Raw genomic sequence first — 6,000 nt, 5'->3', positions numbered from 1 at the left:
ACAGACTCTCCCCTTTCCTGTTATTTTCCATTTAGTATTGAAAAATTTCCCACAGACATATCTGTAAATTGTGAAAAATAGCCCTTTCTACCAGGTATATATTTTAAGGTATCTTTAAGTAAAATAAAGATGCTTTCTTTTCAGCACTTGTGAAGCTACATCTGCAGTGCTGGATCCTGCTCTGGGTTCCCCAATACAACAGAGATGTGGAACTGCAGGAGAAAATCCATCAAAATGTCACTAAAATGATGAAGGAATTGGAGCTTCTGTTGTATGACTAAAGGCTAAGACAACTGTGACTGTTCATCCCGAAGAGGATAAGGCTTAGGAGCATCTTATAAATGTGTGTAAGTACCTGAAGGGAGGGCACAAAGACAACAGAGTCAGGTTTTTCCCAAGAGTCAATGGTCACAAACTGAAGCACAGGAGATTCCCTTAGAACAGTAGAAAACACTGAGGATGATGGAGTGCCAGTGCAGGTTGCCCAGGGAGTTTTTGGAGTCTCTATCCTTGGAGAGATCCAAAAGCTGTCTGAAGAGGGTTCTGGATTGCTCTGCTCTAGGACCCTCCATGAGCAGGGGGTTTGAGCAGCATGACCTCCCCAGCCCCTTTCTAACCTCAGCTGTTCTGTGATTCTGTGAAATGCCAAACTTCATGATTTTGGGTAGAAAGCAAAAATCTCTGGTATCTCAGAGTTACATCCATGCTGACCTTCTAACAAATTTAGCATCACTGGAATGTTACAGTCTTTTGTTTTTTCTGCTCCCCTCTTCTTTCTCAGGGCATATATATACACATTGTAGTAAATTCTGGATTTTCAAATAGCTGATAGATACAGAAAGATATTTTCTTCCCCTTCTCTTGCTTTTCAAGCAAATTAGTTTGAACATGATAAAGACATTTATCAGGTTCTTGGAGATAGATGTGGATTTACTGGGAGATGCAGAGGCTTTTCCTCTCTTGAGGTGCCTCTTGATACAGCACACCTTAGCCTTTATGTGGAGGCTTCTTTGCACCTCCTAAGTCCAAACCAGTAGAATCCATCACTTTCCTTATGCTTAGCTACCTGAGACCTTCAGATCCCCAAAGTGCTGTCAGACACCTACAGCTAGCTATTTATTTATTTAGAGTTATGGTAGTTGCACAAGCAAATGTAGTTCTCGTCTAAGAGGCTTTGCTGATTACAAGCCCTGCTTACTCACAGCAAGGTAATTTACTGCCTGCAGGGCAGGACTTGGATATACCCAAGCTTCCTGGACGGCTAAATGGATCATTCCATTCCAGTGCTCATTCACTTGCTGGCCTCTCTCAGACTGTTTACAAAAGCACTTATCCTGCAAATGCTTACTCATGTAAGCTATAATACTCTAATCAGAAAGTAAGTGGGGCTTGGAGACATTAAGATTTTTTTTTTTTTAGTGAGTAAGCACTTTCAGGGCAAAACCCAAGGGTATCAGAAATGATGATAATTTTCTGCATGGTACATTGTCTATTTTTATCTCGAAGTCTGGATCTTTACATAACTTTCTATTAAATTGTTTGAGATCTTCCCTTCTAGATCAGTCGAAGTCCAGTAGGCAGACATTCTTATGCTTCAAAGCATTTTCTAATGACTCCCTATAAAATGAAATGAAACATTAGCCTGAATTATAGCTGTGATCTGCTTCTAAGTTCTTTTTTAAGCACTAAATTATATCCTAGCAGTGACTGTGTCCTTTCTTCTGTCCCTCTGAATCTCACTTTAAGCTTATCAAATAACTGCTTTAACAAAAGTTGGCATTGAGGTTCATGACTTGTCCTTTTAAATAAGATTGTTTACAAATGTCTTCTCAGCACCTAACGACTTACATGAAAGTGCACTTTTTCATCTCCAAGGATGAAGAAGAAAATGAAGATGTGCCTGTGCAGGGTCAGCTTTGTCCCAGAGACTGAAAGATAGTCATCAAAGCAAAAAATTCACTAATTTGATGAGTGGAAGACTGTGAACTACCCAGGCAGACATTAACTGGTATGTATATGCTTGACTTGCTGCTGCTGCTGCTATTACCACTCTTTTTAATAGTACTCTGACTGCCTTTAAAAGCAAGTTTCTAGTAAGAATGCTTTCATATCTCAAACAGTTCTGGTGATTTCACTCTTCAGCTATTTTCTTCCTTCAACAGTTAAACAGCCTTTATAAACTCAAACTCCAGAAACATTAAAGCAAAGGGAGATGTTTTGCCAAGCCATATGTTCTTAAATGGTGTATTTTATGAAGCTGATAATAAATACTTTAAGGCATAGTTGCTAAAAAAAAATTCCAACCTAATGTAAGCAGGCACAATTCCAGTGATTTCAACATTAACATTAGGGATTAATTTAACAGTCTATTTTCACTCAGGACTGGGTATAGTGTTCAAACTGTGTAGGTTTCATTGACATTAGATGTTGGGCTGGAATCTAGACAAAAATTGCATTTTTTTTACTCTACTCAATTTAAGAATTACTTCACTCTATTTCCAGCTTTATTGCTTTGCAGAGGTATTAAAATGCTGATATAAAGTGTTCACTAGGTATAAAATCTTGCCTGGTATTTGATCATTTTTCTATCTCAACAACTTTTTAAAGACATTGTTCATCTGCAAACATTTTAATCCTCTTTTAGATGAATAATAAACCTAAACCTCTAATACACTCACAATTCTATATAAAAACACCAACTGTAGGACTTAAAATGACTGTTCAATTGAATAATAAATTGCAATTCCAGGTAATCCCCAAGTAAGCAAAGCTTTTAGTCTTTCTACTTGGTATGCCAGGGAAATATAGATAACCTCAGATAGGTAAAGTAGTGATGTTTCCTTTATGCTTGTAGAAATGTGCTGCACAGATGTTGCTTATCTAAGTTTTGATAGATGAAGAGAGAACAGATAGCTTGGACTGCCAGGCTGAGCAGTCTTATTCAGTCACCTTTTCTCCATCTAGATAATTGGTTTTGGAGGTGGCTCCTTCTGCCTTCTCTTTCCTTAGATGTGAAACAAGAAGGTTTGAATATTGATAGATTATAAATTGTTCAAAACTTTCCTTTGTTCTCAGTCCTTCACTGAATATCTGATTTCTCTCTCCTTCCTAGATTGTATTCTATCCTGCACTTTACCACTTTAAATAGATATCTGAGGTATGAGGCAATGATATGAGGGTAAAACTCATCCTTACAGCTTAAATACCCTTTTCACATTGTTTGAAATTTTTTAGATTGGAATTACAATTTTAAAAAATCTATTTATGCCAGGAAACTAAAATCTCATCATGGCCAGAATTGAGAGGGTATCATGTCATCTTTCTGACTTGGTTTTTGGTCTTCAGAGAACCAGAAATTTCTATGTAAATTGCAACATTTAAGAAAAAGGTTTAAAATCCTTGTAAAACTTCAGATTTTTTCATTTCCATTCTTCCAAAGGATGTCAACATGAAAAAGGAAAGATAGAAGGGAATGGCACTTACTGGTATTTTGCTCTTTAAAATAATGCTGTATTAAATGGAGTAATGTGTTAAAAGGCCATAAGCAGACAAACCCAACTCATTGATTAACGGATAATTTTAATGAATGAAAGGAAATGTACAGCATACCTGTCGTTTTAACAACATTAAAGAAGTCTACAGAACATTAAATTCTCAAATAATTTATCTTTTAAAAAAATCTATTTTTCCCTTCAGGTACTTAAAAAAGGAGATCATAAACATGCTTTGGAATTAATAATTAATTATCAGATATTAAACTTTGATAATTGTCTCATGACTATATAATATTTTGGTTTCTTGTCTCATCACTGAATATGTTTACTTGTGTTAGTGTATGCAAAGTCCTTTCATGATACCATGGATTTTGACAGAAAGTTATGGTAAGTTTTGGAAAGCAGAGACTGGCCTCAATGTTACAACCTTGTCTTTATTCTTCTCTAAAACCTATTCAGGGATCCTTAAAAAAAGATCTGGTCTAATTTTTATCACTGCTGTTGAAACAAACAAGATATTAAGTAAATAATAGACTACTGATATTTATGGACAGGAAAAACCTACAGAGGAGCTGAAGATTATAAATATTGCTTATAAGAGTAGCTAATGACTACCTCCTAAACTAATCAAAAGCATTATTAAATTTTTGGGCATTTAAAAATATTGTCCTAATTTGATTTTATCCCCTGAATAATGAAATACAGAGTTTTTGCCAATGTCATTCAGTTTCTTAAATCCTCTGAACTATAAATCTATCTGTGCCACCTGTGTGACTCCAAAATCTCACTGGTTGGAGTCAGAGAGGCTGGGAAAAGAGGTTGTCTTACAAAAGAGACCAGAAAAGACTTAGAGAAAAAAATAATTACACACACTCAAAAAAAGGTAAAAGTTACTTGTAACTTTTGCAGATGAGAAAACCTATAAGAGTAAGAAAAGCATTCTGAAAAATGTCACTAGCAATCAGTGCCAGTGAAATCCATCCAGGAATGAAGAGGTACAGTAATTATTTGGCTCTAGTTTTGGTGATGTAACCTTTGGTCCTCCTCCCTGGTAAATGGCAAAAATCCAGTGACACTGATGGGGCCAATATTTCTCTCAATGTCCTGATGCAAGTTTGACACAATAACCAATAACCAACCCAGTAGGACTTTTGCCACTGACTTCACTGGCAGCACTGCTGAACCTTTTGCCCCTGGGCCATGAGGCTGAAATCAATGAGATATCTGCTTTAAATTAGGTCATGTATTCCTGTGTTGTTTGTTTGGGGTTTTTTGTTGTTTTTTTTTTTTTCTTATGATACATCAGGGTCAGATCCATACCATGGCACAGAAGTGGAACAATCAGCTTTCAGTGTACACATGAAGGTTTGCAGAGATGTGATGCTGTATTACAGATTCGATCAATCTGAGCTCATTTTGGCTGTGATGTAATTTCCATTGGTCCCTGGGAAAAAATAACAGAAACAAATCTGGCCTATTTAAGTAGCACTTTATTATTTCTGCTTTACTTTAAGGGCAATAATTGTCATTGCCATGGGTTTTGAAGATACATAGCATACATTATCAAGTACTCAAGTGGTGTACTTTGACATTGTATGTGAAGAGGAGAATATGTAGTCCAATATGATAATTATGGGAAAAAAGCCAACCCAGCTAACAGTAAACATCTAATTTGCAAATGAAGACCCACTGGGAAAACATAGACTGGATTGTGTGATTGGATTTTCAAAGAAAACTTTTTTTTAAAATTGCTTTTTATATTTATTTAGTTTGATTAGTTTATTTATTTTGATTAAACAGTCAGTGCTTTGCAGATTGTTCTCCATTAGCAAGTGTAATTTTCATTTTTCTCTCTCTACTGAACCCATTTTTCTCTTGTGCTATGTTTTGTACTGCATTTGTATGACCTCTTTCACTTTTATTTTACAAGCAGTGGGAGAACAGATGAAATTATCTCTGTTTTCCGTAAGGACGCGTTCACCCTGAGCCCTGGAGCCTGATGCTGATCTCCTTGAATCAATGTGGGTTTGAACAGATAAAGATGTACAGTGCAGCATTTCACCAGCACACTGGCACAAAAGCTGTTTGCACAGCACTGCTGCACCACTCTGAGCCTTGATCCAGCCTCATGAGTTGCTAGCTGTGTCTCAAATTCCTTACTGCCCCTGGCTAGTGGATGTGACACCAGCTCAGCTCAGCTCCAGCTCATCTACCTACTCTGAATAGATGTAAAAAGTAGGAAGCTACCAAACCTATATAAAATCTTGTTTCCTGTTGAATGAAGCTGTGTCCAATACGTCTTCATATCCTACAGCAAAATTATCTTTGCAGAATACTGCCTAAGTACTAACTAACCACTAAGTACTAACCAATACCACCTAACCACAGTACTAACTACACTGTGCAGTATAATTAAAAACACATTCCTATCATATAGGCTTCATGTAAACCTATAAACACTTTAAATCAGGGGTATTTCTCCAAATCTAGTGATAAAAAAGATTCT

The sequence above is a fragment of the Camarhynchus parvulus genome, chromosome 2 (assembly GCF_901933205.1).
Source record: "Camarhynchus parvulus chromosome 2, STF_HiC, whole genome shotgun sequence".
Classification (NCBI taxonomy): domain Eukaryota; kingdom Metazoa; phylum Chordata; class Aves; order Passeriformes; family Thraupidae; genus Camarhynchus; species Camarhynchus parvulus.
Note: the sequence above shows the minus strand (reverse complement) of the source record.